At 39.8% G+C, this 13,475-nt stretch overlaps 1 long non-coding RNA gene across 1 annotated transcript in view; it reads left to right on the forward strand.

The window, feature by feature from the left end:
* The window catches only part of LOC309626235, a 1,141,377-nt gene that overhangs the window by 466,735 nt on the left and 661,167 nt on the right, over positions 1-13,475 (forward strand). The gene's annotated exons all lie outside the window — the stretch shown is intronic.

The following is a 13,475-nucleotide window of genomic DNA, read 5'->3' on the forward strand; positions in this document are numbered from 1 at the left end:
CTAATCCTTCTCCTTTTGAGACTTTCTCTTCATATTTGGAAAGGGAACACCTCCTCAGGGATCATATGGCTACCCCTAGCTGTAAGGGAGACTGGGGAGGTAAGTGCTCTGGCTTTTGCACTCTGTAGCTGAGGAAAACAAGGGAAAAGGGGTACCCAGTGGTGTGGGGGCAGCCAGTCTATATCTGCCATACTATACCTAATCCTTTATCCATAGTTTCAAATGGGGATCCTGAAAAGAGTTTCTTCACTTAATACTATACATAAACTTTTACTTAAGACTTTAAAGACATTTAATTAGTTATATGCAGCTAATTACAAATGTAATGGTAAGACTACAAAACGTTGAGCTTAAATATTAAAAACTCAACCTGCTACTGGGAGGATTATGAACCAAAGTTCCAAGTTCAAAAAATTCCTCAGGCATGCAGAGTTGTTCAGAAAGAAAGGCCCAAGAAGTTGAGCTGATACATGGAAGGAATTCTTTTCCTTCATTCTTATTTTCTTTAGGAGTGAACACTGAATTTGAAAATCTGACAGAGGCTTTTGTGATGTAGGTGGCATTCGTAGCAATGGAATATTTGAAGTGTTGTGTTTGATCCAGGAGGGTTATTCTTTTATGCTTTTTGTCTTAGATTTTCTATTCTTTTCGAGATGGAAGCAGGCTCAGACGTGTGAGGCATGTAGGTAGTGCTCTGGAAGGCCTTACCTATCATCTGAAGTACTTTGTCCTCCACTTTGGGAACATAAGAACTCAATCCCATTGACATGTGTCTCTGCAACCTTCTACATCCAAATTTCTATTCTATAATCCTGCCTCTGCCAACTATGAGTGGGTCAGGGGTACAGAGAGTTAGATCCTCCTTGGGAACTGGTTTCAGTAGCATTAGCCTAATGTCCCCAAAATGTCCCAAATGACATTTGACATTTAGATGGGATTTTAACTATGATTTACTGAGTGTTATTATTTCAATATCTAGATATCTAACCCCACGTCTTGCAGCGTCCATTCCCACCTCACTTGGGGAAGTAGTAAGAATTGTCAAACCATGGAAGTCTAGATGTGCAGCTCCTTTCTGTCTTTAAGGCTGGACCACCATCCCTGGTTGGTGTGACCTATAGGAGAAGAAAAATTCTTTTTCCCTCTATCCATCTGTCTCAGTTCATTCAGGCTGCTATAACAGAATACCATAGACTGGGTGGATTATAAACAACAGAAATTTATTTCTCACAGTTCTAGAATCTGGGAAGTCCAAGACTGGGGCACCAGAAGATTCAGTGTCTGGTGATGGTCATCTTTTTGCTGTGTCCTCACTTGGCAGAGGAGGTGGGGGAATCTTTCTAGGGTCTCTTTTATCAGGGCATTAATCCCATTCATGAGGGCTCTATTCTCATGTTCTAATCACCTCCCCAAGGCCCCACCTCCTAATACTATCACAATGGGGGCTAGATTTCAACATATGAATTTTGTGGGGACACAAACATTGTCTATAGCACCATGTTAGGGTCATTGACTGGGGCCTTATAAATTAGACTGACAAAAGACTGATTAACAAGAGGAAACAAACAGTAGTTTACTAGCATCTGAACTGATTGAGTACAAGTGAACACTTAGCAATGAGTAAACTCAAAGGGGTCGTTAGAACTTGGGTTTATATAGTATCTTAACAAAAGAACAGTAAAGTTTTAGTAAAGTGACAAGGCAAAGGAAAAGGACTTTGAGTTTGTAGGGTGGCAAATTGTGGGAAGGCAAATATGTGGAGAAACTAATGGAAGATAAGGGCTAGTATTAGCATGGTTTGTGTGTAGATTCCTCTGGTGATTGTGTGTAGATTGTGTGTATATTGTCTCTGGTGATTAACTTTTGTCCCTCCTGGCTGGGATGGGGTTGGGGGGGCACCTTTACAAATTCATGTCTTGTTTTTAGACAAATAGGGGGAGGACAGAGAGCTTTTCTTGTATCTGCTTCTTCTCAACGGCCTTCACTCAAGATGATCCTTATGCCGAAGTGGCATATTTAGGGGTGGCATGTTCTGCTATACTTCAGACCCATTGTGTTAGAGACCAGTGGTCTCTTCTATGGAAGATCCGTCATCTTTGTCCTTGATGCCCTTTCTGCTATGTGAGCCTCACCAGCTCCCACTTCTACTTTTCAGCGTTCTCATTTCTTCCTGTTTTTATATGGCTGTTTTCCTCGTCTCCTTTCTCCTGTGCCTTTTCTTGACTTAGTATCAATGTCTCAGTTTTGTTTTGTTTTATAGCCCCTCTGCCTTTTCTGGTCCTTCCCCTCACTCTCAGTGAGAGAGCCCCTTCATTTCCTCACAGACTGCGATCAGGAGGGCAGTCTCCTCGGGAAGCAGACCCCCCCATTCCTGGGAATTCCAGCTTTTTAGCTGCAAAACCAGGGAGCTTTCTTCACTTCAAAACATCTATAGCCACAGCAGGTGGCAGAGGCCTGCAGGGGTCCAAATGCTGCAGTTCAAAGGCTGTCTGCTGATTAGCACCCTGAAGAGACCAGGGAAAATAAACCTCAGGGCTTTTAACCTTTCTTGTAGGAGTCAAAAATACAGATTTCCATTTCCATTTGGACAAATAATGTGGGGCTAGGGAACTGTGGCTCTCTGGAAAATGTCAGCACCAGTGTAGCAGTGGGAAAACAGGAGCTGCAGGAAGTCGCTGGGCAGCTCTCAGCGCCACAGAGCTGGGGCGGACAGTGATGGCCAAGGGTTACCTCCGAGGTGCCCAGGAGCAAACTGGGAATAAACGCGTGTTTGGGGAAAATAGGAAATCCTGACAATTCTCTATCTGAATGGGGGTAATGGAAAGAGCCCTGAACCCAAACTAAGGAGATTTGGTTCTAGTCTTGGCTTTGCCTCTGATAAGACATATGATCTTATTTTCTATGATCTCTCTGGGCCTTACTTTTTAAAAACTACTAAATCTGCAGTCTCCCAGACCGTTTCCAGATTCCAAAACATGATTCTATAATATCCTAGGGGTTTCTGTTCTCAGGGAACTATAACAACAGAACCCCGCTGAAGAGCAAGGATATACTTTTTAAGACTGGTGCTCAAAAGGTTTGTTTAACAGGACAGGCGTTGAAAATGCAATGCAAGCATCACATTAAGGAGTAGCAGTGCTTGTAGCTGGCCTCAAAAAAGTTCTTTATTGTTAAGCCAGACTAGAATATCCCATATTGTTTCTCACGTGTCCTTGGAGAGAGAGAGTCAAAGAGTTTAAATGACTTCAGAAAAGAAACTTCAAAAGACATAAGACAGTATAAGGGGCTTCATCTCCTACCTTTTATTCCCCACCCCACCCCCAAATTTAAAAGCAGAAGCTCATCTCTCAGATAGCAAGCTCGTGGCTGAAACAAAAATCATGAACCATCAAGGGTAGACACTTCCACATTAGGGACAGGTCAGGGGACAAAAAGAGAGAGAGACCCTGACATTATGACTGTGGATTGTTAAAGCAGAGAATAGATGAAAATATGGCTTTAAACCACAAGATAAGCAACAAGTTACTCTCTTTAATCCAAACATGCTACAGTTCCTGCTAACACTAGCAATAACAATTATAATTACTAGCCAAGATTTATTGAGAGCTGGTGGCCAGATAGAACATTTAAGCGCTTTCCTCATTTGACCTTCACAGTTGCCCTCTCAGGTAGGTAATATTATTATAAATGAGGAAACCAAGGCTCAGAGAAGTTATTTGCTCCATTGAGTAAGTCAAGGCATCTGTATTTGCATTCAGATCTGTAGGTGGCATTTGTAGCAATGGAATATTGGAAGCTGTGTCTGATCCAGCAGGGTTATTCTCCTCAACTGCTCTCAGCTGCTTTGCTCGGGTGTCTAATTCTTGTCGGATGCTTTGGCCTCACTCAGCACAACTGCTGCCATTGCTGTTTTAACTGATAGCGCAGCATTTCACAAACGTTTCTTCTAGAGCCCTGGGGTTCCACAGAAATGCACTGGGGTTCTGTGAGGGGGCACTTTGCCACTGGAGGTAGCTTCTAGGTGCCTTTGTGAAGTCACTGGTTTCTCCCAACCCCCATTTTAAGTTTGTGAATAGTTTATTTTTTTCTCTTTGAGTTCAAATCTTTTTTTCTTTCCCTCTCCAAATTACATTCCCATCTTTCTGATGCAGTTAGTGTCTGTTCCAGAAAGCTAAATCTGGAAGTGTTTCTGGCTAAAGCAGAAAATTTATTATATTTGTTTAATTGTAACCCAGATAGAAAACAACATGAGGATGAGATTTTTGATACGATTCCCATCCAGCCTACATCTCTAATCCCATTGTCCTAGTTTTCTGCTTAACACTGTGTGGTTGTGCAGAGCTCCCTCAGGAGGGGCAGGGCAGGGTGGGACGAAGGTCTAGGATGATTGTCTGGGCAGGATGTGGGTATTCCTGGGTTGTTGTTTACGGCTCCATCAAAATATTCTCCCCAGTTCCTGGAAATTGAGGATTTCAACAGCGTCTCTGTGGTTTTCTCCATTTTGAATGGAAATGTTTTTAGCAACAAAGGAGGAAGAAACATGCTCCTCTCACGTGTATTCCCTGAGTTACGTTTTGCATTTGAGTGTGCAAGTAGATGTGGTGTGTACTAGCCAGACTCTCAAGGGCAAACGTTTCAAACTCAAGTGTTCATAAGAAACAATTAGGGGACATCGCCGAGCAGAAGTACCCTGGGCCGGGGAAGCTATAGGGATGGGTGAGAACTGTGTAGGGCACACGGCCCTTCTTAGGCGCAGCCCCTACTCCGCCCCAGGTGATAATTGTCTCCTGAAATTACAGGTTCAACATAATCATATCCTTCAGTTTTTAAAGAGGAATCAGAAATACAGAAATTTACATGAAACCTCTCAATTTTTTTATGTTGGCAGTTAATTTTACAAATTAAAAAAACACTATGTAGAGGAAAATCACTACAAAGGATAAACAAAACACAGATTTGTCCCTGTAAGCTGCCATTTTGCAGTCTCTACTCTAGAATTTTATTGAGTGAAGGTAGAACCAGGATTTGGGTAAGGAGAAGAGAAAAGCATTAGACCTTTTAAAGCTTTAGCGGGCACTGGGCGACGTTCTGCAGCACCAGCCTTCTTCCAAGGTCAGAGCTACAAGGGTGGATTGAATGTCCATAGTTCTTGAGCAGAGGCTGGCGGGCCATGCCCTGGGATGTTGTAGATAGGCTTCCACTTGAATGCGCTGACCTTTGGCTTTCTTTCAGCTTCAAAGGTCCATGATTTTATGTAACCAAGAATTAGGTGCTATGAGAGTTAAATGGAGGGACAGGTGACTTCTGTTGTCGAAATCAAGGATCATCGTTGTTGGCGCAATTGCTCCTTAAAATATCTTTAAAAAGAAGTTAAGGGAGGATTGCTGGAGACTCACCAGCCTGGAGCTCAGGTTTCTGAGAAGGAACTAATCAGAGCAAAAGAAACACAACCCAGTTGACCTAAAGATATGGCATTTAAACTGGAACTTAAGGAATAGGAAGGGTTTGGACAAAAAAAGCATGGATAGGAAAAACAGTAATCTTGGAGGAAGCAGCAGGGATGGAATATGAATACTAAGTCCAAGCAGCCTCCCGTAGTTAGATTTGATGACTTCTTTTCTTTTCTTTATATAACATACTAGTATAGCTTCTAAGGGCTTTATCAATAATAACCCCTTTAATTCTTGTGACATTGCTGTGAGGTAGTTACAACCATTAATAATAATTATACTCATTTTACAGATGAGGAAACTGAGTTTTCTTATTTTAACATTTGTTAGGTTCAGATAATGGCAGGATACAAGACCGTGATCCGTGAATAGATGGAAGGCAGAACGTTTTATTACTCACAGCTCCCAAAGAGAAAAGGCTGCCACACAGAGCCACAAGAGCAACAAGGGGTTACTCCAGGGGAAAGAGTGACAGCTGGAACTGTAGGAGATGACTAATGTGTATGACAAGCAGGTGGGGTTAGCTAGGTTTCCCAGGCTTCTTGTGGATTGGATATTTTTTCATGATTCTGCAAGTGCAAGGAAGAAGGGGCCGTCCTTTGAAGTTTGGTGTCAGGCCTGTGGCAGTTGGGGTATGTATGTTATAGCCCAGGAATGTTAGAGCCCCATAAGGGAAACAGTTGGAGTGTGGGTTTAGCAAAATGCTGCAAAAGGGGATTGAGAGCTTTTTTAGCCATGATCTCAAGACTGGGTCAAGACAGCACTTGTGAAATATTATATTATCCTGAGGCACAGAAACCCCACTAACTTCCCAAGGTCACCACTAGTAAGTAGCAGATGCAAGATTTAGCACCAGGCAGTGTGGTTCCAGAGTCCATGTGAGAAAAGGCTAGAAAAGTCAGTGCAGGATCTGCCCAAGGAGGCACTTGAAAACCAAACAAAGGTGCTTGGGCTTTCCTTGGTCAGATGACCACAACATCAGTGATAGAGGGACACAGTGAGAGGACAAGGACAAGCTTATAGAAGAATATACAGTGTGAGGAAGGGACCTTGGCTGTCATCCTTGCCAAACTGTCATCTTTTATCTCCAAACAAGTCTTTTTAACCTCTTTCTTTGGGTGGTCCCTTCTTCCACTAAGATGTGCGTGGCCTTTAGTGGTCCTTTGGGGAGAGGCTGTGGCAATGTGGATGCGATTTTTGTAGGCAAGGAGTAAAGGATCTTTACTAATTTGTCAGTATCCAATATTTAAAATTCCTGTTGAGAACATCTTGAGCACGTATCTGGGCAAAGACCAATTATTGGAGGGTTGGGCCTCTCCTTCTGTTTTCTTTCGTGGTCTTTCTCCCTCACTGTTTTTGAACTCAAATTGTATCCATCCACTGGAAGACTACAAATGCAAGCCTCTTTAATTCCCTCTGTCTATGCTAAACTCCCATATTCATGTTGAACAAATAAAGCATTGGGTGTTAAGGAATCATCTGTCTGTTTGGTCTTTATCTTTAAAAAACTAGCTAAGAGCTGTGAGGGAGGGAGCCATGGAGCTGAGAGAATTCCCAGAGCAGCTCTGCTTAGGGAAGCAGTTTTATGCCTTCTGTTTCCTCATCACCCTGGCGTGCTGGTTAAGCATTTGAAAGCAGAGCACTCCTTGGGCCCTGAAGGACTGCTTTCTGGCTCATTGCTCTTTCAGGTGTCTTTAAAAAGAAAGGGGAGGTGGGGGGTGGACTGCGGAAGATTCACCTGCTTAGTGCTCAGGTTTCTGAGGGGAAGCTAACCAGGGCTAGGGGAGCACAACCCAATTGACTCACGATCCCTGAGAGCACTTGTGGCATTTGTTATAATCGCTCTCCATGATGTGAATTATACATGAAATCTGTTTCTGTCAGGCGGGTGGCAGCTTAGATGAGCACAAAGTCTGAAGCCTCTCAAAGACAACCTGGGGTCCTTGCTTTCCCTCCAGCCATAGCTGATCGGGGCCAGCCCCACCTGAATCCTGGATGGGGTGACAATTTCTCCAGAGGTTCACAAACATTTTCTTTCTACAATAATAATAACTCCAAAGATTTGCTTAAGGCTTTTTAGTTCACCAAGCCTTTTGCATACTTAGTGTCACTGGAAGCTCTAATGACTTTCTAGGCAGACCCCACTCCCCACACTGAGGCTGCTCCCTCCTGCCTGTTATTCTACTTGGACCTGCCTCTAGACTTCAGCTGACCTATTCCTCCATTCCCGGTGCCCAGCAAACACAATCTCAAGCATTTGTTTGGACTATTGTGAATTGAATCCAGCCTCATAATTCTCTCCCAGTTGTCTGCCTAGTTTAATTCATTAGAGGTAAGGCAGCCATGAGTGAAACCACGCTGATTTGTTGCTTCTGTCATGGCTACTGGCCTTCTTGCATTTTATTATTAATAAAGATCTCAAACAACAGGCCATTAAAAAACGCATGTTTCTGCGATGGTGGAGTTTGCGGTTAGCTGCACTGGGGAATTATCTGTATGTATGTTAAGGGGAAAACAATCTTCCAGCTGCCACTGAAGTTCATATAACCATGAGATTACCCTCTACCTTCCACCAGACACTTATTGAAGGCCTTCTGCAGTTTAGGAACTGTGTTAGACCCTGGGAACTTAAGATGAAGATAAGGATGCTCAGTGCCAAGTCTGGAGCAGGGTGGGCTAGGGGTGTCTAAGGAAGAGACCAAAAGGGAACCAGCCAATGGCAAGTGAGAGCAGGAGAACAAGTGAGGAGGGAGTCACAGAAAGAGGAATATAGATAGTAGTTAACTATATATGAATCAGACCCTTCCAGTGCCCAGAAATATATTACTATATGGTAGGAAAAATAATAAAGCTGCTGCCAGCCCTATATCAATATGGAATAACACAGAAAAATTGTCCCCAGTTTTATTGAGATATAAATGTCATGTAACATTGTGTAAGTTTAAGGTGTACATGATGATAGGATATACATATATATTGCAAAATGATTACTACAATAAGGCTAGTTAACACATCCATCACCTTATATGGTTACTCTTTTGTGCGTGTGTGTGTGTGTGTGTGTGTGTGTGTGTGTGTATATAAAGTAACTTTTTAAATTAACTCTCTTAGCAACTTTCAAGTATACAATACTGTATTGTTAACTATAGTCATCATGCTGTACATTAGATCCCCAAAACTTATTCCTCTTATAACTGGAAATTTGTACTCTTTGACCACCTTCACTCATCCCCCACCCTCCTCCTATAAACACCAATCTACTCTCTGTGTCTATGAGTTTTGCTTTTTTAGATTCCATATGTAAGTGAGATCATACAGTATTTTCCTTTCTCCATACGACTTATTTCATTTAGCATAGTGCATTCAGAGTTTATCCATGTTGCTGCAAATGGTGGAATTTCCTTAATTTTTATGGCTGAATAATATTCCATTGTGTGTGTGTGTGTGTATTTATATCTTACAACTTCTTTATCCATTCACCTGTGACAAACGGTTAGGTTGTTTCCATGTCCTGCCTATTGTAAATAATGCTGCAAAGAACATGGAAGTACAGCTATGTCTCTGAGATAATGATTTCATTTCCTTTGGATATATACCCGAAGGTGGGATTGCTGGACCATATGTAGTTCTATTTTTAATTTTTTGAGGAACCTCCTTACTATTTTCCGTAGTGGCTGTACCAATTTACATTTCCACCAGCAGTGCACAAGTGTTCCTTTTTCACCAGCACTTATCTCTTGTCTTTTTGATAATAGCCATTCTAACAGATGTGAGTTGATATCTCATTGTGGTTTTGATTTGCATTTCCCCAATGATTAGTAATGTTGAGCACCTTTTCATGTACTTGCTGGCCATTTGTATATCTTCTTTGGAAATTGTCTATTTGGGTCCTTTGCCCATTTTTAATTGGGTTATTTATATATATATATATATATATTTTTTTTTTTGCTTGAGTTGAATGAGTTCATTACATATTTTGGATATTAATCCCTTATCAGATATATATGGTTTGCAGATATTTTCTCCCATTCTGTAGGTTGCCTTTTCGTTTTGCTAATCATTTCATTTGCTGTGCAGAAGATTTTTAGTTTGATGTAGCTCTTTTGTTTATTTTTGCTTTTATTCCTTGTGCCTTTGGTGTTGTACCCAAGAAAATCATTGCCAAGACCAGTGTCAAGGTCACCCCCTTGTTTTCTTCTAGGAGTTTTACAGTTTCAGGTCTTACATATTAGTCTTTAATCTATTTTAAGTTAATTTTTGTGAGTGATGTAAGACAGAGGTCTAGTTTCATTCTTTTGCATGTGGATATTCAGTTTTCTCAATACTACTTATTGAAGAGATTGTATTTTCCCCATTGAGTAGTCTTGGCTCCATTGTGAAATATTAGTCAAACATATATGTGTGAGTTTATTTCAGGGCTCTTTTTTAAAATGCCATTTATACTATTTTGATTACTATGGCTTTGTAGTATAGTTTGAAATCAAGGAGTGTGATGCCTCCAGCTTTGTTCTTCTTTCTCAAGATTGCTTTGGTTATTTGCAGTCTTTTGTGGGTCCATAAAAATTTTATTACTGTTTTTTCTATTTATGTAAAAACCGCTATTGAAATTTTGGTGGGGATTGCATTGAATCTTTAGGTGGCTTTGGGTAGTACAGACATGTTAGCAATATTAATTTTTCTGATCCATGATCATGGGATATATTTTCATTCATTTATACTGTCTTCAATTTTTTTTTTATCAGTGTCTTATAGTTTTTAGTGGATAGCTCTTTCCCCTCGGTTAAATTTATTTCTAAGTATTTTATTGTTTTTGGTGCTATTGTGAATGGGATCATTTTCTTTCTTTCTTTTTCAGATGGTTAATTTTTAGTATATGGAAACACAACTGATTTTTGGATGTTGATTTTGTATCCTGAAACTTTAATGAATTTGTTTGTTAGTTTGAACAGTTTTTTGGTGGAGTCTTTAGGGTTTTCTATAGATAATATATCATCTGCAAACAGACAATTTGGATGGTTTTTTTATTATTATTATTTTTTTCTTGCCTGATTGCTCTGGCTAGGACTCTAGCCCTATGTTGAACAGGAATGGTGAGAGTCAGCACCTTTGTCTTATTCCTGATCCTAGAGGAAAAGCTTCCAACATTTCACCCTTGAATATGATGTTCGCTGTGGGCTTGTCATGTATGACTTTTATTATGTTGTGGTGTTGAGAGGTTTTTCTTTTTTTTAATCATGAAAGTTGTTGATTTTTGTCAAATACTTTTTCTGCATCTATTGAGATGATCATGTCATTTTTATTTTTCTTTCTATTAATGTGATATATTACATTTGTTGATTTGAATGTGTTGAACCATCCTTGTACTCCAGGGAAAACTTCCACTTGATGGTGCATGACCATTTTAGTGAACTGTTGAATTTGGTTTGCTAGTATTTTGTTGAGAATTTTTGCATCTATATTCACTAGGGATATTGGCCTGTAGTTTTCTTATAGTGTCATCTGGCTTTGGTAATGCTGGCTTCATAAAATGAGTTTGGGTGTACTCCCTTCTCTTTAATTTTTTGGAAGAGTTTGAGAAGGATTGGCATTAATTTTTTTTTTTTTTTAATGTTTGGTAGAATTCACCAGTGAAACCATCTGGTCCTGGGCTTTTCTTTGTTGGGAGATTTTTAATTACTGAGTCAATCTCCTTACTTGTTATTATCTGTTCTGATTTTCTATTTCTTCAGAATTTAGTCTTGGTAGGTTATATGTATTAGGAATTTATCCTTTTTTTATTCTAGGTTGTCCAATTTGTTGGCCTATGATTGTTCATAGTAGTCATTTGTGATTCTTTGTATTTCTGTCTTATCTGTTGTAATATCTCCTCTTTCATTTATAATTTTATTTACTGGAGCCCTCTCTCCTTTTCTTGGTTAGTCCAGCTAAAGGATTTTCAATTTTGTTTATCTTTTCAAAGAACCAACTTTTAGTTTTGTTAACCTATTCTATTGTTTTCATATTCTCTATTTCATTTATTTCTACTCTAATCTTTATTTTCTTCCTTCCTGCTAATTTGGACTTAGTTTGTTCTCCTTTTTCTAGTTCCTTGAGGCATACTTTGAGATATTTCTTTTTTCATTGTAGATATTTATCAGTATAAACTTCCCTCTTAGAACTGCTTTTGCTGCTTCCCATTAAGTTTTGGTATACTCTGTTTCCATTTTTCTGAAGATATATATTTTAAAAATTTCCCTTCTGATTTAATTGTTCAGGAATGTGTTGTTTACTTTCCATATACTCTCCCTTTATATAAATTGAAGGCTGAAACTTGCATTCCAGGAAAATACAAGACAGGGCTCAGTGTGATCGATGCCAGTTCAGAACCTTGCTAGTTTGACTATTAGGATTTCCCAGAGCTGTGGAATCAAAAGGAAAGGAGACTATGCTTATTCTATGATATAAGCATAGTATTTCTGTAGAGAATTAAAGTTTTGGGCTATTTATCTGCACTGACATCTTCCTCATGCAGTAGATGTTCCTTGGTTTCAGTGTGTGTCATTATAAATGCATTAGGAAAGAACTGTTCTGATTTCAGGATGATCTGGACCTAGTGGGAAGATATGCTGAGACCATAACCAAGGTCAAATTGCAGTAGCTTTTTGAGTTAATATTGTTAGAAATGGATTTTTTCTAACTAAAATATGGCTTAATAATTTTCTAGAGGGGTACATGAATGGTTTCTTGATATGATACCATTTTCTGTCTCTTAATCTCATTCTTTCTCTTAAAAAAATTTTGTCTTTTTCCTGCTCTAATGTAAATATTTGTTTTATATAAAAAATTTGGAAAATACAGAAAACGAGAAAGAAAAATTCTCTATAATTCTTACACCTAGAATATATCTTGGCATATTTCCTTTTTTTAAAAAAAATTACAAGATGCTCATTCCTTTTATTGTTTGTTTGTTTATTTATTTTATTTTTGGCCACATTGGGTCTTCGTTGCTGCGTGCAGGCTTCCTCTAGTTGTAGCGAGTGGGGGCTACTCTTTGTTGCGGTGCACGGGCTTCTTATTGTGGTGGCTTCTCTTGTTGTGGTGCACGGGCTCTAGGTGCGCAGGCTTCAGTAATTGTGGCACACGGGCTCAGTACTTATGGCTCGCAGGCTCTAGAGTGCAGGCTCAGTAGTTGTGGTGCACAGGCTTAGTTGCTCCACAGCATGTGGGATCTTCCTGGACCAGGGCTCGAACCCATGTCCCCTGCATTGGCAGGTGGATTCTTAACCACTGTGCCACCAGGGAAGTCCCTGGCATATTTCCTTTTAATCTTTTTTGGATGTATTTTCTTCAGTGTTGCTCTGATCATATGTCATATCCAAAATGGTATATACCTCTTTGGGGAAAATATCTGATTTTAAAATCATAAAAGTAAAACATGTTCTTTGTAGAAAAATTGAAAATACAAAAAAATATAAAAAGTTTCAGATTCTGGCAACATGGCAGAGTAGATGTTCAGAGAAACCCTTACCAGTGCAGAGATAAGAGAGGGGTTTGAACAGATGGAAGGTCAAAGAACACTCCCTCTCGATAAACCTGAGACTCCCTGGAAGGCAGTATACTTCAGGTAGAGGCAAAGCTAGGAAAAAACCTGCCCTGTTGGTGGGCCAGGTTGAAGGGCAAAGAAAAAACTCTCCCTATGAATTCCTAAACCATAGCTTATACTTGAAAAGATTTTGGGCTGGAATTCATGCTATTGTTTGGCCTACAAAACCCCAATTTGAAAATTTAACTTAGAGTGGTTCTGGATTAGTTGTGTCCTCACATACTTGGCAGCAGCAAATGTAAATTATCTTAGACAAGACTTGCTTTACACTCAGACCTCAGTGAATTCCACAGATGAAGTTCCAAGGAATATGAGCTTACAGGTATAAATCACTGCACCCATGACAAAACAAGATGCGAAGGTGAGTCAGTAGAAACCAACAACCATCAAATTAGACCATCAAATGTTGCATATGTTAAAATTATCAGTGATAGAATATTTTT

Source organism: Balaenoptera borealis, assembly GCF_965194805.1.
Source record: "Balaenoptera borealis genome assembly, chromosome: 3".
In the NCBI taxonomy this organism is placed as follows: domain Eukaryota; kingdom Metazoa; phylum Chordata; class Mammalia; order Artiodactyla; family Balaenopteridae; genus Balaenoptera; species Balaenoptera borealis.